General features: G+C 48.4%; 1 protein-coding gene across 1 annotated transcript in view; it reads right to left on the bottom strand.

Moving 5' to 3' along the window:
• Window positions 1-24444, bottom strand: part of LOC117007755 — a 47076-nt gene that overhangs the window by 1997 nt on the left and 20635 nt on the right. The window lies entirely within an intron of this gene.

Here is a 24444-nt window from a genome sequence, read left to right as displayed (position 1 = left end):
GTATACTTCTTGAACAAGACCCTCCCTGAAACTTACTGTATTGTAGTTCCAGATGGTTTTCCAAGACAAACGGTTGCTCTTTTGCTCAAAAACTGCCTTTTGTGTTTGACTATTTATGCTCATGCTTTGAGAGACACCAGAGATGGAGATGTGAGAATCCCAACCAGGGATGATTTGTTGGTTATTTGTCTGCAGAAATAAAAAAAACCACATGAAATATTTTCAGATTCTGCAAGTAGCTAAGTCTCACACCATACATTTAAACAAATATCTGCAAGAAAAGAATAAGTGCTCTGATCCAGAGACAAATGGCAGGGCAGGTGTATTTTCAAATGAGAGATATTTCAACTAAAAACAAAAAAAAGGCTGTAGAGTACAGTAGAGGCAGTAAGAATACTTTCATGGATACAGAGAATCAATGCCACATGTGACAGCTGTAATCTGCTGCCCATACACATTCATAAGTGCCATAACAAATCCATGCTCAAGGCCTTGAATGGAAACCACAGTCATTGCTCTGTTTAGAGCATAACCAGCCTCCAGCAGGAATCTCTCAATGAGGAGATGCCAGGAAAGAAGGGCATCTGGGCTGTCTTTGGACAGCAGCTTTGGAGTCCCCAGTTTGCTTGATGAAATGGTAAGGGTTAAGGATTTCTCACCTGTTCACTGCCACTCCAATTGCCATTCCAAATGCCACTGCCATTCCAATAGTGTTCGCCATTCCAAATGTCATTCCAACCTCCATTCCAATTGTTACTGCTGTTCCAACCGCTGTTCCAATTGCTGTTCCAATTGTTACCGCCATTCCAACCACCATTCCAATTATTACCACCATTCCAATTGCCATTCCAATTGCCATTCCAGTTGTTGCCACTGTTCCAATTGCCATTCCAATTGCCATTCCAATTGCCATTCCAATTGTTGCCACTGTTCCAATTGCCATTCCAGTTGCCATTCCAACCACCATTCCAATTGCCATTCCAGTTGTTACCGCCATTCCAAATGCCGTTCCAACCGCCATTCCAGTTCTTACTGCTCTCCCAATTGCCATTCCAGTTGTTACCAGCATTCCAATTGCCATTGCCATTCCAATTGTTACCGCCATTCCAAATGCCATTCCAATTACCATTCCAATTGCCATTGCTATTGCAGTACTGAAGCTCCACAGCTTTCAGGACATCGAGGGTAATGCATGATCCCAGATTCACTTGGGGTCCTTGGAAAGCTGCAAGAGAAGGGACGGAACCCCATGAGCCAATGCTTATGACCATGGCTGTCTTTCTACAGGAGGGTGCTGGTGTTGCTCAGAGGCAGCCAGGTTCTGAAGAATTACTGCACTCAGAATGTTTGAGCTGCACGAGGGACAGATTATCTTGGAGTCCCAAAAAGTAGCGGCACTGTAGCTCAGCAAGGAATGCCCACAGAGATGTGCTCTTGAAAACCCTTTGTGATTTCCAATGCAGAATTCAGGGTTCTCTTGTACTGGATCCTGTGATTCCCCAGGTCTGGGCATTACATGGTGAGGCTACTGCCAGTTCATGGGTCCAGTCACATGGGATGTGGCCTTTTGAAAGAATCCTAACAAGTGAAGGTCACATCAGCCATGGGGAAATGGAAAAAAAACCCTGAAAGTATCAAAGCCTCATGGATTGGTGTTGGGAAACACATGGGTTTGGTGGCTGCTTGGAACAAGTAATTAGCAAACTCTAACCTAAAGGGCTGTGGTTCTTAAGAATGAGCCTTCCTCCTTACTGGGCGTAACTGTGGAGTTCTGTGCTGGCTGAAATACTGATACAGAATTTCAGCCCCGTTAATTTCTCTGGAAAGGATCTGTAAGTGGGTCATTATGGGGGCTGTGACTCCAGACTGTTGCAATCCTCGCCTGCAGAGGTGCCAAAGTCTTTGTTCAACTGCTGAAAGAAACTCCTGCTGTCTGTGGGTTTTGAGCTGGAAACATACTACCTGTGCCTTAGTCATGCCCCAGGAGAGAAAAAGGCCAGGTCAGTAACACTGAGAATTCCCATGCTTACACTCACTGTGAACTTCGTAGGCCAAGTAGGTGGTGAGTCCACTGCACATGGCGGTGATGTCTATTCCATAGTTCCTGAGGTTGTTGACAAATCCATTGGTGACAAAGGTGATCTTCCTGGTTGTTCTTCCAAGTCCAAGCAGGTTCTAAACATGAAAAGCCAGCATGCAGCAAGCTGAGTGTCAGGAGGTGGTTCCAGCTTGGGCTATTCCTAGCTCTGGAATGATGACTCGGGGCTGCGTGTTTGAGTCTGACCTGCCTTTAGGGACACCTTTTAGCCCACTGGGAGCCTATGGGAGCACTGGCAAGCCTTGTAGGCAGCTCCTAAGGAAGATGGTTGTAAGGGAGACGAGGTGCAGGGAGCCTGAGTGGAAGCGACAGCACAACAATAGCACTGTAGGGCTCCACAAACAACAGCTTTGCACAGCCAGTTGTGGAATTCCATGTCCCCAGAGAAATTCTGGGAGAGAATAATTAAGCCCCTTTCTTCTACAGATAAAGCATTCCTAAAACAAATTTCTCATCTATATTACGATTGCGTGAAAAGTAACTCTGCCACTAAAGGCAGTCTGATCCTCTCCAGAAAGAAAAAGCACATGAAGAAATGGACCAATGATCTCCAAGCCCAGGAACCTGCTACTCCTTTGGAATCTTACCCTGCTCTCTTGTGCCAGGCGGGCCAGATTATCAAAGCGGGGCATCTCGCTTCTGTTCATGATGGAAATGTAGCAGGTGTTCTGTTGTGGGACTTTGGTTGCAATGACGCCCTGTGAAATGAAATTATTCAGAACTCACAATTACGTTTTTTCCAGCTACTAATGTGGGATAAAGTCAGGATGGAAACCATAACAAACGCTGAGTTTTACTGCTCCACCTTTTGAATTCCCAAGGTATAGAATAAAGAAACAATCGCCCTCTGTAGGATAGATGTGCGAGGAGACAGTCTCCTGATATGGTTTTGTATCGATCACCCTCCCTGCCACTCACCGTGTTGTAGTTCCAGATGGTTTTCCAGGATCCGCTGCTGCTCACTTGCTCAATGATTGCCACGCGCCATTGCCTGTTGATGGTCACAAATTGGGACTGGCCACCAATGATGACTTGCGTGTTGTTGAAGAGATTGCCTGGAATCTGCTGAGACTACAAAGGCAAGGAAAAGAAGACATTTTGCCTTTGAAGGGAGACAGTGATGTCCCCAAAGCTTCTGAAAAATCCGTCCTACAATGCAAAAATTGCTGCTGCCCCGGGAAGTGGGACATTGCTCGCAATCATTGCCAAAGTGCCCCAAATCAATGCTCTGCTTTTGGGCAGAAGCCATAATTTTTTTTGTGGATTCAGAGAATCATTGCCGCATTTGAGAGCTGACTACGGTTGCATTTAGATGTTGATGAGTGCAAGAGCACTGGCCACAGTAAATCCATGTTAAGAGTCTTGAATGGAAACCTCTCCTCACCCATTGCTCTGTTTAAAGCGTTTGCAGCCTCCAGCAGGAAGCTGTCGATGAGGACATGCCAGGGAAGAAAGGCAACAGGGTTGTCTTTGGGCAGCAGCTCTGGAGTCCCCCGATTTGTTCCAAGAAAGGTAAAGGCTAAGTTTTCTCACCGGGAAATTGACACTGCCATTGCCAATGCAGTACTGAAGCTCCACAGCTCTCAGGACATCAAGGGTGGTGCATGATCCCAGAGTCACCTGGGGTCCTTGGAAAGCTGCAAAAGAGACAGAACCCCATGAGCCAATGCCTATGACCATGGCTGCCTTTCTACGGGAGGGTGCTGATGTTGCTCAGAGGCAGCCAGGTTCTGAAGAATTGCTGCACTGGGAATGTTTGAGCTGTATGAGGGACAGATTCTCTTGGAGTCCCAAAGAGCAGTGGCTCTGTGGCTTAGCAAGGAATGCCCACAGAGATGTGCTCTTGAAAACCCTTTGTGATTTCCCATGCAGAAATCGGGGATCTATTGTACTGGATCCTGTGATTCCCCATGTCTGGGCATTACACGGGGCTCTGCTGCCAGTTTGTGGGCCCAGTCGCATGGGGTGTGACACTGTGAAATAATCCTACCAAGTGTACGTCATTTAAGTACGTAAGGTTAAACCTACAAGCAAGATAGCCACATGGATTCGTGTTGTGATTCCCACTGTTTTTGTGGCTGCCTAGGTCAAGTCATCAGCAAGCTGAGTGCTGAAGCACAGCGATTCTTAAAATGACCCATTTCCTTGACTGGATATTTCAGGGAAGGACAGTGCCAACCAAAACCCACCCGTCCCTAATTTAAGCACCATAAGTTTCCTGGAGATGAGCTGTAAGGGTTTGGTTTGGATCATTTATGGGGGCAGTGACCCCAGAGTGTTGCAGTCCTGAGCTGCAGAGGTGACAAAGCCTTTGTGCAACTGCTGAAAGAAGCTCTTGTTGTCTGTGGGTTTTGAGGTGGAAGCACACCACCTGTGCCTTAGTCATGCCCCAGGAGACAAAAAGGCCAGGTCAGTAACACTGAGAATTCCCATGCTTGCACTCACTGTGAACTTCATAGGCCAAGTAGGTGGTGAGTCCACTGCACATAGCGGTGATGTCTATTCCATAGTTCCTGAGGTTGTTGACCAATCCATTGGTGACAAAGGTGATCTTCCTGGTTGTTCTTCCAAGTCCAAGCAGGTTCTAAACACGAAAAGCCAACATGCAGCAAGTTGAGTGTCAGGAGGTGGTTCCAGCTTGGGCTATTCCTAGCTCTGGAATGATGACTCGGGGCTGGGTGTTTGAGTCCAGCCTGCCATTAGGAACACCTTTTAATCCCCTCGGAACCTGTGGGACCACTGGCAAGCCTTGTAGGCAACTCAAAAGGTAAATGGTTCTAAGGGAATCAAGGTGCACGGAGCCTGAGTGGAAGCTCTGAAGAGGAGATGAGGAGTGGGACTGATCTGTGGAGCCAGAGCTCCTTCCAAAGCATTTGCTCAGTCACTGCCCTGGCTCCTCACAGGCTCTCAGGCTGGAAAGCCAATCAGGCCAGTAGGAGTAGTCTCTTCCTGCAGCCCGTTCTAACCTGCAACCCAAGAGAGCAGCGGCAAGCCATATCAGATACATTTGCTCTCAGACTCTTTGCAGGAGGTGCTTAGGGTGCTTTAGTGGGACAGGTCTTCCTGAACAACTCCCATGGGCTTTGTCTCCAATAAATTGCCACTCTCTTGTCCTTTTGCAATGATTTGTGGCCTGGCTCATGTCCCAGGCTGCTTTCCTGCTTTCTCCTGCCATGCCCTTGTTTTCCCTCTGCTCTCTAGCTCCTTCCTCAGCTAGGGCCAAAAGCCTCCAGGTGTGGCTCATCTCATGCATGTGGGGGAAGGATTCAGGAATAGGGAGACGCTCTCTCATGCCCCAAAGGACAAGGGAGTCTGGCCAAGAGAAGCTGTGACAAGAAGTTCGGAGCTGACCGATGCAGTTTGGTTCTGAACAGTCTGTGAAGAACTTTGAGATCTAAGCATTCAAAACGGATTAAGGCCCTTGCAGGGCTCCTCAGAGCAAGACTTCGCCCAGCAACCTGCAGAGCTCAACATCCTCAGGGAAAGTGGAGCAGGGGGAAGGAATAATGCAGCCCCTGTCTTCTTTTGGCATGACATTCCTACAATAAATTCCCTATCTGCATTATTGTGTAGAGAAAGGAAATGCTGCCACTAGAGACAGCCTGATCCTCTCCAGAAAGAAAAAGCACATGAAGAAATGGACCAATGATCTCCAAGCCCAGGAACCCGCTACTCCTTTGGAATCTTACCCTGCTCTCTTGTGCCAGGCGGGCCAGATTATCAAAGCGGGGCATCTCGCTTCTGTTCATGATGGAAATGTAGCAGGCGTTCTGTTGCGGGACTTTGGTTGCAATGACGCCCTGTGAAATGAAATTATTCAGAACTCACAATTCTGTTTTTTCCAGCTACTAATGTGGGATAAAGTCAGGATGAAAACCATAACAAACGCTGAGTTTTGCTGCTCCAACATTCAAAATCCCAATGTTTAGAATACAGAAACAATCACCCTCTGTAGGCCAGATGTGCGAGGTGAGAATCTCCTGATACGGTTTTTTATCGAGCACCCTTCCTGCCACTCACCGTGTTGTAGTTCCAGATGGTTTTCCAGGATCCACTGATGCTCACTTGCTCAATGATTGCCACGCGCCATTGCCTGTTGATGGTCACAATTTGGGAATGGCCACCAATGATGACTTGCGTGTTGTTGAAGAGAATGCCTGGAATCTGCTGAGACTACAAAGGCAAGGGAAACAAGACATTTTGCCTTTGAAGGGAGACAGTGATTTCCCCAACACTCCTGAAAAATCCCTCCTACAATGCAAGAATTGCTGCCGCCCTGTGAAATCCTAGCCCTACCCTAAGCCTTTTCGAAAGGACCTAGAATCAAGGTTATGGAGTTGGGCAGAGGCTATAAGAAATCTTTTCATGGATTCAGTGAAACATTGCTGTGACTGAAAGCTGTCATATGGTGCCTTTAGGTATTGATGCGTGCAAGAGCACTGGCCACAGTAAATCCATGCTCAAGGTCTTGAATGGAAACCACAGCCATTGCTCTGTTTAAAGCATCAGCAGCCTCCAGCAGGAGGCTCTCAAGGAGGGGATGGCAGGAAAGAAGGGCATCACGGTTCTCTTTGGGCAGCAGCTCTGGAAACCCCCCCATTTGCTTGATGAAATGGTAAGGGCTAAGGATTTCTCACCTGTCCATTGCCATTCCAAATGCCACCTCCATTCCAACCGCCATTCCAATTGTTACTACTGTTCCAAACGCCGTTCCAACCACCATTCCAACCACCATTCCAATTGTGACCACCATTCCAACCGCCGTTCCAACCACCATTCCAACCGCCATTCCAACCGCCGTTCCAATTGTTGCCGCCATTCCAACCGCCGTTCCAACCGCCGTTCCAACCGCCGTTCCAATTGCCATTCCAGTTGTTGCCGCCGTTCCAACCACCATTCCAATTGCCATTCCAGTTGTTACCGCTGTTCCAATTGCCAGTCCAGTTGTTACCGCCGTTCCAATTGCCATTCCAATTGCCATTCCAGTTGTTACCGCCGTTCCAATTGTTCCCACTGTTCCAATTGCCATTGCCATTCCAATTACCATTGCCATTCCAAATGCCATTGCCATTCCAATTGCCATTCCAATTGCCGTTCCAATTGCCATTGCCATTCCAAATGCCATTGCCATTCCAATTGCCATTCCAATTGCCATTCCAATTGCCATTCCAATTGCCATTGCTATTGCAGTACTGAAGCTCCACAGCTCTCAGGACATCGAGGGTAATGCATGATCCCAGATTCACCTGGGGTCCTTGGAAAGCTGCAAGAGAAGAGACAGAACCCCATGAGCCAATGCCTATGACCATGGCTGTCTTTCTACAGGAAGGTGCTGGTGTTGCTCAGAGGCAGCCAGGTTCTGAAGAATTGCTGCACTGGGAATGTTTGAGCTGCATGAGGCACAGATTCTCTTGGAGTACCCAATGAAGAGCAGCTCTGTGGCTCAGCAAGGAATGCCCACAAAGATGTGCTCTTGAACACCCTTTGTAATTTCTGATGCAGAAATCGGGGATCTATTGCACTGGATCCTGTGAATCTCCATGTCTGGGCATTACATGGTGAGGATTCTGCCAGTTAATGGCCCCAGTCACATGGGCTGTGACATTGTGAAAGAATCCAACCAAGTGTAAATCATTTAACTACATAAGGGGAAACCCACAAGCAAGGTAGCCACATGGCTTTGTGTTGTGAAGTCCACTGTTTTTGTGGCTGCCTACGTCAAGTCATCAGCAAGCTGAGTGCTGAAGCACAGCGATTCCTAAAATGACCTATTTCCTTGACTGGATATTTCAGGGAAGGACAGTGTCAACCAAAACACATCCGTCCCCAATTTAAGCACCATAAGCTTCCTGGAAAGAGTTCTACGGTTTTGGTTTGGGACATTTATGTGGGCAGTGACTCCAGAGTGTTGCAGTCCTGACCTGCAGAGGTGCCAAAGCCTTTGTGCAACTTCTGAAAGAAGCTCTACTTGTCTGTGGGTTTTGAGGTGGAAGCACACCACCTGTGCCTTAGTCATGTCCCAGGAGAGAAAAAGACCAGGTCAGTAACACTGAGAATTCCCATGCTTACACTCACTGTGAACTTCATAGGCCAAGTAGGTGGTGAGTCCACTGCACATAGCGGTGATGTCTATTCCATAGTTCCTGAGGTTGTTGACCAATCCATTGGTGACAAAGGTGATCTTCCTGGTTGTTCTTCCAAGTCCAAGCAGGTTCTAAACATGAAAAGCCAGCATGCAGCAAGCTGAGTGTCAGGAGGTGGTTCCAGCTTGGGATATTCCTAGCTCTGGAATGATGACTTGGGGCTGCGTGTTTGAGTCTGACCTGCCTTTAGGAACACCTTTTAATCCCCTGGGAGCCTATGGGAGCACTGGCAAGCCTTGTAGGCAGCTCCAAAGGCAGAGCTCATTCTAATGTTGTCAAGGTGCAGGGAGTCTGAGTGGAAGCGACAGCACAATAAACACACTGTAGGTCCCCACAAAGAACAGGTTTGCCTAGTCAGTTGTGGAACTCCATGTCCACAGAGAAATTCTGGGAGAGAATAATTAAGCCCCTTTCTTCTACAGATAAAGCATTCCTAAACCAAATTTCTCATCTATACCACGATTGAGTGAAAGGAAACTCTGCCACTATAGACAACCTGATCCACTCCAGAAAGAAAAAGCACATGAAGAAATGGACCAATGATCTCCAAGTCCAGGAACCCGCTACTCCTTTGGAATCTTACCCTGCTCTCTTGTGCCAGGCGGGCCAGATTATCAAAGCGGGGCATCTCGCTTCTGTTCATGATGGAAATGTAGCAGGCGTTCTGTTGTGGGACTTTGGTTGCAATGACGCCCTGTGAAATGAAATTATTCAGAACTCACAATTCCGTTTTTTCCAGCTACTAATGTTGGGAGAAAGTCAGGAGGGAAACCACAACAGACGCTGAGTTTTACTGCTCCACCTTTTGAATTCCCAAGGTATAGAATAAAGAAACAATCGCCCTCTGTAGGATAGATGTGCGAGGAGACAGTCTCCTGATATGGTTTTGTATCGATCACCCTCCCTGCCACTCACCGTGTTGTAGTTCCAGATGGTTTTCCAGGATCCGCTGCTGCTCACTTGCTCAATGATTGCCACGCGCCATTGCCTGTTGATGGTCACAAATTGGGACTGGCCACCAATGATGACTTGCGTGTTGTTGAAGAGATTGCCTGGAATCTGCTGAGACTACAAAGGCAAGGAAAACAAGACATTTTGCCTTTGAAGGGAGACAGTGAGGTCCCCAAAGCTTCTGAAAAATCCCTCCTACATTGCCACAATTGCTTCTGCCCCGGGATGTGGGGCATTGCTCGCAGTCTCTTCCAAAGTACACCAAATCAATGCTCTGCTTTTGGGCAGAAGCCATAAGAATTGTTTTCATGGATTCAGTGAATCATTGCTGAATCTGACATTGTATATCTCGTGTGTTTAGATGTTGATGAGTGCAAGAGCACTGGCCACAGTAAATCCATGTTAAGAGTCTTGAATGGAAACCTCTCCTCACCCATTGCTCTGTTTAAAGCATTTGCAGCCTCCAGCAGGAAGCTGTCGATGAGGACATGCCAGGGAAGAAAGGCAACAGGGTTGTCTTTGGGCAGCAGCTCTGGAGTCCCCCCATTTGTTCCAAGAAAGGTAAGGGCTAAGTTTTCTCACCGGGAAATTGACACTGCCATTGCCAATGCAGTACTGAAGCTCCACAGCTCTCAGGACGTCAAGGGTGGTGCATGATCCCAGAGTCACCTGGGGTCCTTGGAAAGCTGCAAGAGAAGGGACGGAACCCCATGAGCCAATGCCTATGACCATGGCTGCCATTCTACGGGAGGGTGCTGGTGTTGCTCAGAGGCAGCCAGGTTCTGAAGAATTGCTGCACTGGGAATGTTTGAGCTGTATGAGGGACAGATTCTCTTGGAGTCCCAAAGAGCAGTGGCTCTGTGGCTCAGTAAGGAATGCCCACAGAGATGTGCTCTTGAAAACCCTTTGTGATTTCCCATGCAGAAATCGGGGATCTATTGTACTGGATCCTGTGAATCCTGATGTCTGGGCATTACACGGGGAGGCTGTTGCCAGTTCGTGGGTCCAGTCGCATGGACTGTGAGCTTCTGAAAGAATCCTAGCAAGTGTAGGTCATTTAAGTACGTAAAGGGAAACCCACAAGCAAGGAAGCGACATGGCTTCGTGTTGTGAAGCCCACTGTTTTTGTGGCTGCCTAGGTCAAGTCATCAGGAAGCTGAGTGCCGAAGCACAGCGATTCTTAAAATGACCCATTTCCTTGATTGGATATTTCAGGGAAGGACAGTGCCAACCAAAACCCACCCGTCCCTAATTTAAGCACCATAAGTTTCCTGGAGATGAGCTGTAAGGGTTTGGTTTGGGACATTTATAGGGGCAGTGACCCCAGACTGTTGGAGTCCTGACCTGCAGAGGTGCCAAAGCCTTTGTGCAACTGCTGAAAGAAGCTCTTCTTATGTGGGTTTTGAGGTGGAAGCACACCACCTGTGCCTTAGTCATGCCCCAGGAGAATAAAAAGGCCAGGTCAGTAACACTGAGAATTCCCATGCTTACACTCACTGTGAACTTCGTAGGCCAAGTAGGTGGTGAGTCCACTGCACATGGCGGTGATGTCTATTCCATAGTTCCTGAGGTTGTTGACCAATCCATTGGTGACAAAGGTGATCTTCCTGGTTGTTCTTCCAAGTCCAAGCAGGTTCTAAACAAGAAAAGCCAGCATGCAGCAAGCTGAGTGTCAGGAGGTGGTTCCAGCTTGGGCTATTCCTAGCTCTGGAATAATGACTTGCGGCTGCGTGTTTGAGTCTGACCTGCCTTTAGGAACACCTTTTAATTCCCTGGGAGCCTATGGGACCACTGGCAAGCCTTGTAGGCAGCTCCAAATGTTAATGGTTTCAAGGAAGTCAAGGCACAGGGAGACTGAGGGGAAGCACCTAAGAGGAGATGAGGTGTGGGACTGATCTGTGGAGCCAGAGCTCCTTCCAAAGCATTTGCTCAGTCACTACCCTGGCTCCTCACAGGCTCTCAGGCTGGAAGGTCTGCAGGCTGGCAGGAGAAGTCTCGTCCTGCAGCCCGTTCTAACCTGCAACCCAAGAGAGCAGTGGCAAACCATGTCCGATGGATTTACTCTAGTGGGACAGGTCTTCCTGAACAACTCCCATGGGCTTTGTCTCCAATAAATTGCCACTCTCTTGTCCTTTTGCAATGATTTGTGGCCTGGTTTTTGTGCCTGGCTGCTTTCCTGCTTTCTCCTGCCATGCCCTTGTTTTCCCTCTGCTCTCTAGCTGCTTCCTCAGCTAAGGCCACAAGCCTCCAGCTGTGGCTCATCGCATGCATGTGGAGGAAGGATTCAGGAATAGGGAGACGCTCTCTCAGGCCCCAAAGGACAAGAGAGTTTGGCCAAGAGAAGCTGTGACAAGAAGTTCGGAGCTGACCGATGCAGTTTGGTTCTGAACAGTCTGTGAAGAACTTTGAGATCTAAGCATTCAAAACGGATTAAGGCCCTTGCAGGGCTCCTCAGAGCAAGACTTCGCCCAGCAACCTGCAGAGCTCAACATCCTCAGGGAAAGTGGAGAAGGGGGGAAGGAATAATGCAGCCCCTGTCTTCTTTTGGCATGACATTCCTACAATAAATTCCCTATCTGCATTATTGTGTAGAGAAAGGAAACGCTGCCACTAGAGACAGCCTGATCCTCTCCAGAAAGAAAAAGCACATGAAGAAGTGGACCAATGATCTCCAGGCCCAGGAACCCACTGCTCCTTTGGAATCTTACCCTGCTCTCTTGTGCCAGGCGGGCCAGATTATCAAAGCGGGGCATCTCGCTTCTGTTCATGATGGAAATGTAGCAGGTGTTCTGTTGCGGGACTTTGGTTGCAATGACGCCCTGTGAAATGAAATTATTCAGCACTCACAATTCCAGTTTTTTTCCAGCTACTGATGTTGGGATTAAGTCAGATGGAAACCATAACAAACGTTTCATTTTGCTGCTCCAACATTCAAAATCCCAATGTTTAGAATACAGAAACAATCACCCTCTGTAGGACAGATGTGCGAGGTGACAGTCTCCTGATACGGTTTTTTATCGATCACCCTCCCTGCCACTCACCGTGTTGTAGTTCCAGATGGTTTTCCAGGATCCACTGATGCTCACTTGCTCAATGATTGCCACGCGCCATTGCCTGTTGATGGTCACAATTTGGGAATGGCCACCAATGATGACTTGCGTGTTGTTGAAGAGAATGCCTGGAATCTGCTGAGACTACAAAGGCGAGGGAAACAAGAGATTTCGTCTTTGAAGGGAGACAGTGATGTCCCCAAAACTCCTGAAAAATCCCTCCTACAATGCAAGAATTGCTGCCGCCCTGGGAAATCCCAGCCCTACCCTAAGCCTTTTCCAAAGGACCTAGAATCAAGGCTATGGAGTTGGGCAGAGGCTATAAGAAATCTTTTCATGGATTCAGTGAAACATTGCTGTGACTGAAAGCTGTCATATGGTGCCTTTAGGTATTGATGCGTGCAAGAGCACTGGCCACAGTAAATCCATGCTCAAGGTCTTGAATGGAAACCACAGCCATTGCTCTGTTTAAAGCATCAGCAGCCTCCAGCAGGAGGCTCTCAAGGAGGGGATGGCAGGAAAGAAGGGCATCACGGTTCTCTTTGGGCAGCAGCTCTGGAAACCCCCCCATTTGCTTGATGAAATGGTAAGGGCTAAGGATTTCTCACCTGTCCATTGCCATTCCAAATGCCACCTCCATTCCAACCGCCATTCCAATTGTTACTACTGTTCCAAACGCCATTCCAACCGCCATTCCAATTGTGACCGCCATTCCAACCGCCGTTCCAACCACCATTCCAACCGCCATTCCAACCGCCGTTCCAATTGTTGCCGCCATTCCAACCGCCGTTCCAACCACCGTTCCAACCGCCATTCCAATTGCCATTCCAGTTGTTACCGCCGTTCCAACCACCATTCCAGTTGTTACCGCCGTTCCAATTGCCATTCCAATTGCCATTCCAGTTGTTACCGCCGTTCCAATTGTTGCCACTGTTCCAATTGCCATTGCCATTCCAATTGCCATTGCCATTCCAAATGCCATTGCCATTCCAATTGCCATTCCAATTGCCATTGCCATTCCAAATGCCATTGCCATTCCAATTGCCATTCCAATTGCCATTGCTATTGCAGTACTGAAGCTCCACAGCTCTCAGGACATCGAGGGTAATGCATGATCCCAGATTCACCTGGGGTCCTTGGAAAGCTGCAAGAGAAGGGACAGAACCCCATGAGCCAATGCCTATGACCATGGCTGCCTTTCTACAGGAGGGTGCTGGTGTTGCTCAGAGGCAGCCAGGTTGTGAAGAATTGCCGCACTTGGAATGTTTGAGCTGCACGAGGGACAGATTCTCTTGGAGTACCCAATGAGTAGCAGCTCTGTAACTCAGCTAGGAATGTCCACAAAGATGTGCTCTTGAAAACCCTTTGTGATTTCCCATGCAGAAATCGAGGATCTATTGCACTGGATCCCGTGAATCCCCATGTCTGGGCATTTCATGGTGAGTATTCTGCCAGTTTGTGGGCCCAGTCACATGGGCTGTGACATTGTGAAAGAATCCTACCATGTCTGAGTTATTTAAGTACGTAAGGGGAAACCCACAAGCAAGGTAGCCACATGGATTTGTGTTGTGATTCCCACTGTTTTTCTGGCTGTCTAGGACAAGTCATCAGCAAGTGAATTGCTGAAGGACAGCGATTCCTAAAATGACCCATTTCCTTGACTGGATATTTCAGGGAATGACAGTGTCAAACAAAACCCACCCATCCCTGATTTAAGCACCATAAGCTTCCTGGAGATGACCTGTAAGGTTTTGGTTTGGGACATTTATGGGGGCAGTGACCCCAGACTGTTACAGTCCTTGCCTGCAGAGGTGCCAAAGCCTTTGTGCAACTGCTGAAAGAAGCTCTACTTGTCTGTGGGTTTTGAGGTGGAAGCACACCACCTGTGCCTTAGTCATGTCCCAGGAGAGAAAAAGGCCAGGTCAGTAACACTGAGAATTCCCATGCTTGCACTCACTGTGAACTTCATAGGCCAAGTAGGTGGTGAGTCCACTGCACATAGCGGTGATGTCTATTCCATAGTTCCTGAGGTTGTTAACCAATCCATTGGTGACAAAGGTGATCTTCCTGGTTGTTCTTCCAAGTCCAAGCAGGTTCTAAACATGAAAAGCCAGCATGCAGCAAGCTGAGTGTCAGGAGGTGGTTTCAGCTTGGGCTATTACTAGCTCTGCAATGATGACTTGGGGCTGCGTGTTTGAGTCTGACTTGCCTTTAGGAACACCTTTTAATCCCCTGGGAGCCTATGGGAGCATTGACAAGCCTTATAGGCAGCTCCAAATGCAGAGCGCATTCTAATGTTGTCAAGGTGCAGGGAGCCTGAGTGGGAGCGACAGCACAATAATCGCCCTGTAGGTCTCCACAAAGAACAGGTTGGCCCAGCCAGTTGTGGAACTCCACTTCCACAGAGAAATTCTGGGAGAGAATAATTAAGCCACATTCTTCTACAGATAAAGCATTCCTAAAACAAATTTCTCATCTATACTACGATTGAGTGAAAAGAAACTCTGCCACTGTAGACAACCTGATCCACTCCAGAAAGAAAAAGCACATGAAGAAATGGACCAATGATCTCCAAGTCCAGGAACCCGCTACTCCTTTGGAATCTTACCCTGCTCTCTTGTGCCAGGCGGGCCAGATTATCAAAGCGGGGCATCTCGCTTCTGTTCATGATGGAAATGTAGCAGGCGTTCTGTTGTGGGACTTTGGTTGCAATGACGCCCTGTGAAATGAAATTATTCAGAACTCACAATTCCATTTTTTTCCAGCTACTAATGTTGGGAGAAAGTCAGGAGGGAAACCACAACAAATGCTGAGTTTTACTGCTCCACCTATTGGACTCCCAAGGTATAGAATAAAGAAACAATCACCCTCTGTAGGACAGATGTGCGAGGAGACAGTCTCCTGATATGGTTTTTTATCGATCACCCTCGCTGCCACTCACCGTGTTGTAGTTCCAGATGGTTTTCCAGGATCCGCTGCTGCTCACTTGCTCAATGATTGCCACGCGCCATTGCCTGTTGATGGTCACAAATTGGGACTGGCCACCAATGATGACTTGCGTGTTGTTGAAGAGATTGCCTGGAATCTGCTGAGACTACAAAGGCAAGGAAAACAAGACATTTTGCCTTTGAAGGGAGACAGTGAGGTCCCCAAAGCTTCTGAAAAATCCCTCCTACATTGCCAGAATTGCTGTTGCCCTGGGAAGTGGGGCACTGCTCGCAATCTTTTCCAAAGTACCCCAAATCAATGCTCTGCTTTTGGGCAGAAGCCATAAGAATTGTTTTCATGGATTCAGAGAATCATTGCTGAATCTGACATTGGATATCTCGTGTGTTTAGATGTTGATGTGTGCAAGAGCACTGGCCACAGTAAATCCATGCTCAAGGTCTTGAATGGAAACCCCTTCTCACCCATTGCTCTGTTTAAAGCATTTGCAGCCTCCAGCAGGAAGCTGTCGATGAGGACATGCCAGGGAAGAGAGGCAACAGGGTTGTCTTTGGGCAGCAGCTTGGGAGTCCCCCCATTTGTTCCAAGAAAGGTAAGGGCTAAGTTTTCTCACCGGGAAATTGACACTGCCATTGCCAATGCAGTACTGAAGCTCCACAGCTCTCAGGACATCAAGGGTGGTGCATGATCCCAGAGTCACCTGGGGTCCTTGGAAAGCTGCAAGAGAAGGGACGGAACCCCATGAGCCAATGCCTATGACCATGGCTGCCATTCTACGGGAGGGTGCTGGTGTTGCTCAGAGGCAGCCAGGTTCTGAAGAATTGCTGCACTGGGAATGTTTGAGCTGCACGAGGGACAGATTCTCTTGGAGTCCCAAAGAGCAGTGGCTCTGTGGCTCAGCAAGGAATGCCCACAGAGATGTGCTCTTGAAACCCTTTGTGATTTCCCATGCAGAAATCGGGGATCTATTGTACTGGATGCTGTGATTCCCCATGTCTGGGCATTACACGGGGATCTGCTGCCAGTTTGTGGGCCCAGTCACATGGGGTGTGACACTGTGAAATAATCCTAGCAAGTGTAGGTCATTTAAGTACGTAAGGGGAAACCCACAAGCAAGATAGCCACATGGTTTCGTGTTGTGAAGCCCACTGTTTTTCTGTCTGCCTAGGTCAAGTCATCAGCAAGCCGAATGCTGAAGGACAGCGATTCTTAAAATGACCCATTTCCTTGACTGGATATTTCAGGGAAGGACAGTGCCAACCAAGTCCCACCCGTCCCTAATTTAAGCACCATAAGTTTCCTGGAGATGAGCTGTAAGGGTTTGGTTCGGGTCATTTATGGGGGCAGTGACCCCAGACTGTTGGAGTCCTGACCTGCAGAGGTGCCAAAGCCTTTGTGCAACTTCTGAAAGAAGTTGTTGTTGTCTGTGGGTTTTGAGGTGGGAGCACACCACCTGTGCCTTAGTCATGCCCCAGGAGACAAAATGGCCAGGTCAGTAACACTGAGAATTCCCATGCTTACACTCACTGTGAACTTCGTAGGCCAAGTAGGTGGTGAGTCCACTGCACATAGCGGTGATGTCTATTCCATAGTTCCTGAGGTTGTTGACCAATCCATTGGTGACAAAGGTGATCTTCCTGGTTGTTCTTCCAAGTCCAAGCAGGTTCTAAACAAGAAAAGCCAGCATGCAGCAAGCTGAGTGTCAGGAGGTGGTTCCAGCTTGGGCTATTCCTAGCTCTGGAATAATGACTTGCGGCTGCGTGTTTGAGTCTGACCTGCCTTTAGGAACACCTTTTAATTCCCTGGGAGCCTATGGGACCACTGGCAAGCCTTGTAGGCAGCTCCAAATGTTAATGGTTTCAAGGAAGTCAAGGCACAGGGAGACTGAGGGGAAGCACCTAAGAGGAGATGAGGTGTGGGACTGATCTGTGGAGCCAGAGCTCCTTCCAAAGCATTTGCTCAGTCACTACCCTGGCTCCTCACAGGCTCTCAGGCTGGAAGGTCTGCAGGCTGGCAGGAGAAGTCTCGTCCTGCAGCCCGTTCTAACCTGCAACCCAAGAGAGCAGTGGCAAACCATGTCCGATGGATTTACTCTAGTGGGACAGGTCTTCCTGAACAACTCCCATGGGCTTTGTCTCCAATAAATTGCCACTCTCTTGTCCTTTTGCAATGATTTGTGGCCTGGTTTTTGTGCCTGGCTGCTTTCCTGGTGTCTCCTGCCATGCCCTTGTTTTCCCTCTGCTCTCTAGCTCCTTCCTCAGCTAGGGCCACAAGCCTCCAGCTGTGGCTCATCTCATGCATGTGGGGGAAGGATTCAGGAATAGGGAGACGCTCTCTCAGGCCCCAAAGGACAGGGAGTCTGGCCAAGAGAAGCTGTGACAAGAAGTTCGGAGCTGACCGATGCAGTTTGGTTCTGAACAGTCTGTGAAGAACTTTGAGATCTAAGCATTCAAAACGGATTAAGGCCCTTGCAGGGCTCCTCAGAGCAAGACTTCGCCCAGCAACCTGCAGAGCTCAACATCCCCAGGGAAAGTGGAGCAGGGGGGAAGGAATAATGCAGCCCCTGTCTTCTTTTGGCATGACATTCCTACAATAAATTCCCTATCTGCATTATTGTGTAGAGAAAGGAAACGCTGCCACTAGAGACAGCCTGATCCTCTCCAGAAAGAAAAAGCACATGAAGAAATGGACCAATGATCTCCAGGCCCAGGAACCCACTACTCCTTTGGAATCTTACCCTGCTCTCTTGTGCCAGGCGGGCCAGATTATCAAAGCGGGGCATCTCGCTTCTGTTCATGATGGAAATGTAGCAGGTGTTCTGTTGCGGGACTTTGGTTGCAATGACGCCCTGTGAAATGAAATTATTCAGCACTCACAATTCCAGTTTTTTTCCAGCTACTGATGTTGGGATTAAGTCAGATGGAAACCATAACAAACGCTTCATTTTGCTGCTCCAACATTCAAAATCCCAATGTTTAGAATACAGAAACAATCACCCTCTGTAGGCCAGATGTGCGAGGTGACAGTCTCCTGATACGGTTTTTTATCGATCACCCTCCCTGCCACTCACCGTGTTGTAGTTCCAGATGGTTTTCCAGGATCCACTGATGCTCACTTGCTCAATGATTGCCACGCGCCATTGCCTGTTGATGGTCACAATTTGGGAATGGCCACCAATGATGACTTGCGTGTTGTTGAGGAGGATGCCTGGAATCTGCTGAGACTACAAAGGCAAGGGAAACAAGACATTTTGCCTTTGAAGGGAGACAGTGATTTCCCCAAAACTCCTGAAAAATCCCTTCTACAATGCAAGAATTGCTGCCGCCCTGGGAAATCCCAGCCCTACCATAAACCTTTTCCAAAGGACCTAGAATCAAGGCTATGGAGTTGGGCAGTGGCTATAAGAAATCTTTTCATGGATTCAGTGAAACATTGCTGTAACTGAAAGTTGTCATATGGTGCCTTTAGGTATTGATGCGTGCAAGAGCACTGGCCACAGTAAATCCATGCTCAAGGTCTTGAATGGAAACCACAGCCATTGCTCTGTTTAAAGCATCAGCAGCCTCCAGCAGGAAGCTCTCAAGGAGGGGATGGCAGGAAAGAAGGGCATCATGGTTCTCTTTGGGCAGCAGCTCTGGAAACCCCCCCATTTGGTTGATGAAATGGTAAGGGCTAAGGATTTCTCACCTGTCCATTGCCATTCCAAATGCCACCTCCATTCCAACCGCCATTCCAATTGTTACTACTGTTCCAAACGCCGTTCCAACCACCATTCCAACCACCATTCCAATTGTGACCGCCATTCCAACCGCCATTCCAACCACCATTCCAACCGCCATTCCAACCGCCGTTCCAATTGTTGCCGCCATTCCAACCGCCGTTCCAACCGCCGTTCCAACCGCCGTTCCAATTGCCATTCCAGTTGTTACCGCCGTTCCAATTGCCATTCCAATTGCCATTCCAGTTGTTACCGCTGTTCCAATTGCCAGTCCAGTTGTTACCGCCGTTCCAATTGCCATTCCAACCGCCGTTCCAATTGTTGCCGCCGTTCCAATTGTTGCCGCCGTTCCAACCACCGTTCCAAATGCCATTCCAGATTTTAACGCCGATCCAATTGTTGCCACTGTTCCAATTGCCATTGCCATTCCAATTGCCATTCCAATTGCCATTGCCATTCCAATTGTCATTCCAATTGCTATTGCTATTGCAGTACTGAAGCTCCACAGCTCTCAGGACATCGAGGGTAATGCATGATCCCAGATTCACCTGGGGTCCCTGGAAAGCTGCAAGAGAAGGGACAGAACCCCATGAGCCAATGCTTATGACCATGGCTGTCTTTCTACAGGAGGGTGCTGGTGTTGCTCAGAGGCAGCCAGGTTCTGAAGAATTGTTGCACTGGGAATGTTTGAGCTGCACGAGGGACAGATTCTCTTGGAGTACCCAATGAGCAGCAGCTCTGTAACTCAGCTAGGAATGCCCACAAAGATGTGCTCTTGAAAACCCTTTGTGATTTCCCATGCGGAAATCGAGGATCTATTGCACGGGATCCTGTGAATCCCCATTTCTGGGCATTTCATGGTGAGGATTCTGCCAGTTGATGGGCCCAGTCACATGGGCTGTGACATTGAGAAATAATCCTACCATGTCTAAGTTATTTAAGTACGTAAGGGGAAACCCACAAGCAAGGTAACCAAATGGCTTTGTGTTGTGAAGCCCACTGTTTTTCTGGCTGTCTAGGACAAGTCATCAGCAACCTCAGTGCTGAAGCACAGCGATTCCTAAAATGACCCATTTCCTTGACTGGATATTTCAGGGAACGACAGTGTCAACCAAAACCCACCCGTCCCTAATTTAAGCACCATAAGCTTCCTGGAGAGGACCTGTAAAGTTTTGGTTTGGGACATTTATGGGGGCAGTGACTCCAGACTGTTGCAGTCCTTGCCTGCAGAGGTGTCAAAGCCTTTGTGCAACTTCTGAAAGAAGCTCTTGTTGTCTGTGGGTTTTGAGGTGGAAGCACACCACCTGTGCCTTAGTCATGCCCCAGGAGACAAAAAGGCCTGGTCAGTAACACTGAGAATTCCCATGCTTACACTCACTGTGAACTTCATAGGCCAAGTAGGTGGTGAGTCCACTGCACATAGCGGTGATGTCTATTCCATAGTTCCTGAGGTTGTTGACCAATCCATTGGTGACAAAGGTGATCTTCCTGGTTGTTCTTCCAAGTCCAAGCAGGTTCTAAACAAGGAAAGACAGCATGCAGCAAGCTGACTGTCAGGAGGTGGTTCCAGCTTGGGCTATTCCTAGCTCTGGAATGATGACTCGGGGTTGGGTGTTTGAGTCCAACCTGCCTTTAGGAACACCTTTTAATCCCCTGGGAGCCTATGGGAGCATTGACAAGCCTTGTAGGCAACTCCAAAGGCAGAGCTCATTCTAATGTTTTCAGGGTGCAGGGGACCTGAGTGGAAGCGACAGTACAATAATTGCCCTGTAGGTCTCCACAAAGAACAGTTTGGCCCAACCAGTTGTGGAACTCCACTTCCACAGAGAAATTCTGGGAGAGAATAATTAATTCACATTCTTCTACAGATAAATCATTCCTAAAACAAATTTCTCCTCTATATTACGATTGCGTGAAAAGTAACTGTGCCACTATAGACAACCTGATCCACTCCAGAAAGAAAAAGCACATGAAGAAATGGACCAATGATCTCCAAGCCCAGGAACCCACTACTCCTTTGGAATCTTACCCTGCTCTCTTGTGCCAGGCGGGCCAGATTATCAAAGCGGGGCATCTCGCTTCTGTTCATGATGGAAATGTAGCAGGCGTTCTGTTGTGGGACTTTGGTTGCAATGACGCCCTGTGAAATTAAATTATTCAGAACTCACAATTCTGTTTTTTCCAGCTACTAATGTGGATAAAGCCAGGATGGAAACCATAACAAACACTGAGTTTTGCTGCTCCACCTTTTGAATTCCCAAGGTATAGAATAAAGAAACAATTGCCCTCTGTTGGACAGATGTGCGAGGAGACAGTCTCCTGATATGGTTTTGTATCGATCACCCTCCCTGCCACTCACCGTGTTGTAGTTCCAGATGGTTTTCCAGGATCCGCTGCTGCTCACTTGCTCAATGATTGCCACGCGCCATTGCCTGTTGATGGTCACAAATTGGGACTGGCCACCAATGATGACTTGCGTGTTGTTGAAGAGATTGCCTGGAATCTGCTGAGACTACAAAGGCAAGGGAAACAAGACATTTTGCCTTTGAAGGGAGACAGTGATGTCCCCAAATCTTCTGAAAAATCCCTCCTACATTGCCAGAATTGCTGCTGCCCTGGGAAGTGGGGCACTGCTCGCAATCTTTTCCAAAGTACCCCAAATCAATGCTCTGCTTTTGGGCAGAAGCCATAAGAATTGTTTTCATGGATTCAGAGAATCATTGCTGAATCTGACATTGGATATCTCGTGTGTTTAGATGTTGATGAGTGCAAGAGCACTGGCCACAGTAAATCCATGTTAAGAGACTTGAATGGAAACCTCTTCTCACCCATTGCTCTGTTTAAAACATTTGCAGCCTCCAGCAGGAAGCTGTCGATGAGGACATGCCAGGGAAGAAAGGCAACAGGGTTGTCTTTGGGCAGCAGCTCTGGAGTCCCCCCATTTGTTCCAAGAAATGTAAGGGCTAAGTTTTCTCACCGGGAAATTGACACTGCCATTGCCAATGCAGTACTGAAGTTCCACAGCTCTCAGGACATCAAGGGTGGTGCATGATCCCAGAGTCACCTGGGGTCCTTGGAAAGCTGCAAGAGAAGGGACGGAACCCCATGAGCCAATGCCTATGACCATGGCTGCCATTCTACGGGAGGGTGCTGGTGTTGCTCAGAGGCAGCCAGGTTCTGAAGAATTGCTGCACTGGGAATGTTTGAGCTGCACGAGGGACAGATTCTCTTGGAGTCCCAAAGAGCAGTGGCTCTGTGGCTCAGCAAGGAATGCCCACAGAGATGTGCTCTTGAAACCCTTTGTGATTTCCCATGCAGAAATCGGAGATCTATTGTACTGGATCCTGTGATTCCCCATGTCTGGGCATTACACGGGGATCTGCTGCCAGTTTGTGGGCCCAGTCACATGGGCTGTGACATTGTGAAAGAATCCTACCAAGTGTAGGTCATTTAAGTACGTAAGGGGAAACCCAGAGGCAAGATAGCCACATGGATTCATGTTGTGATTCCCACTGTTTTTGTGGCTGCCTAGGTCAAGTCATCAGCAAGCTCAGTGCTGAAGGACAGCGATTCCTAAAATGACCCATTTCCTTGACTGGATATTTCAGGGAAGGACAGTGCCAACCAAAACCCACTTGTCCCTAATTTAAGGACCATAAGCCTCCTAGAGATGAGCTGTAAGGGTTTGGTTCGGGTCATTTATAGGGGCAGTGACCCCAGACCGTTGCAGTCCTGACCTGCAGAGGTGCCAAAGCCTTTGTGCAACTGCTGAAAGAAGCTCTACTTGTCTGTGGGTTTTGAGGTGGAAGCACACCACCTGTGCCTTAGTCATGCCCCAGGAGACAAAAAGGCCAGGTCAGTAACACTGAGAATTCCCATGCTTGCACTCACTGTGAACTTCGTAGGCCAAGTAGGTGGTGAGTCCACTGCACATGGCGGTGATGTCTATTCCATAGTTCCTGAGGTTGTTGACCAATCCATTGGTGACAAAGGTGATCTTCCTGGTTGTTCTTCCAAGTCCAAGCAGGTTCTAAACAAGAAAAGCCAGCATGCAGCAAGCTGAGTGTCAGGAGGTGGTTCCAGCTTGGGCTATTCCTAGCTCTGGAATGATGACTCGGGGCTGGGTGTTTGAGTCTGACCTGCCTTTAGGAACACCTTTTAATCCCCTCGGAACCTGTAGGACCACTGGCAAGCCTTGTAGGCAACTCAAAAGGTAAATGGTTCTAAGGGAATCAAGGTGCACGGAGCCTGAGTGGAAGCTCTGAAGAGGAGATGAGGAGTGGGACTGATCTGTGGAGCCAGAGCTCCTTCCAAAGCATTTGCTCAGTCACTGCCCTGGCTCCTCACAGGCTCTCAGGCTGGAAAGCCAATCAGGCCAGTAGGAGAAGTCTCTTCCTGCAGCCCGTTCTAACCTGCAACCCAAGAGAGCAGCGGCAAGCCATGTCAGATAGATTTGCTCTCAGACTCTTTGCAGGAGGTGCTTAGGGTGCTCTAGTGGGACAGGTCTTCCTGAACAACTCCAAGGGCTTTGTCTCCAATAAATTGCCACTCTCTTGTCCTTTTGGAATGATTTGTGGCCTGGCTCATGTCCCAGGCTACTTTCCTGCTGTCTCCTGCCATGCCCTTGTTTTCCCTCTGCTCTCTAGCTCCTTCCTCAGCTAGGGCCAAAAGCCTCCAGGTGTGGCTCATCTCATGCATGTGGGGGAAGGATTCAGGAATAGGGAGACGCTCTCTCATGCCCCAAAGGACAAGGGAGTCTGGCCAAGAGAAGCTGTGACAAGAAGTTCGAAGCTGACTGGTGCAGTTTGGTTCTGAACAGTCTGTGAAGAACTTTGAGATCTAAGCATTCAAAACGGATTAAGGCCCTTGCAGGGCTCCTCAGAGCAAGACTTCGCCCAGCAACCTGCACACCTCAACATCCTCAGGGAAAGTGGAGCAGTGAGAAGGAATAATGCAGCCCCTGTCTTCTTTTGGCATGACATTCCTACAATAAATTCCCTATCTGCATTATTGTGTAGAGAAAGGAAACTCTGCCACTAGACACAGCCTGATCCTCTCCAGAAAGAAAAAGCACATGAAGAAATGGACCAATGATCTCCAGGCCCAGGAACCCGCTACTCCTTTGGAATCTTACCCTGCTCTCTTGTGCCAGGCGGGCCAGATTATCAAAGCGGGGCATCTCGCTTCTGTTCATGATGGAAATGTAGCAGGTGTTCTGTTGCGGGACTTTGGTTGCAATGACGCCCTGTGAAATGAAATTATTCAGCACTCACAATTCCAGTTTTTTTCCAGCTACTGATGTTGGGATTAAGTCAGATGGAAACCATAACAAACGCTGAGTTCTGCTGCTCCAACATTCAAAATCCCAATGTTTAGAATACAGAAACAATCACCCTCTGTAGGCCAGATGTGCGAGGTGACAGTCTCCTCCTATGGTTTTTTATCGAGCACCCTCCCTGCCACTCACCGTGTTGTAGTTCCAGATGGTTTTCCAGGATCCACTGATGCTCACTTGCTCAATGATTGCCACGCGCCATT

Source organism: Catharus ustulatus, chromosome 27 (assembly GCF_009819885.2).
Source record: "Catharus ustulatus isolate bCatUst1 chromosome 27, bCatUst1.pri.v2, whole genome shotgun sequence".
Classification (NCBI taxonomy): Eukaryota; Metazoa; Chordata; class Aves; order Passeriformes; family Turdidae; genus Catharus; species Catharus ustulatus.
Note: the sequence above shows the minus strand (reverse complement) of the source record. Positions and strands in the feature narration are given on the sequence as shown.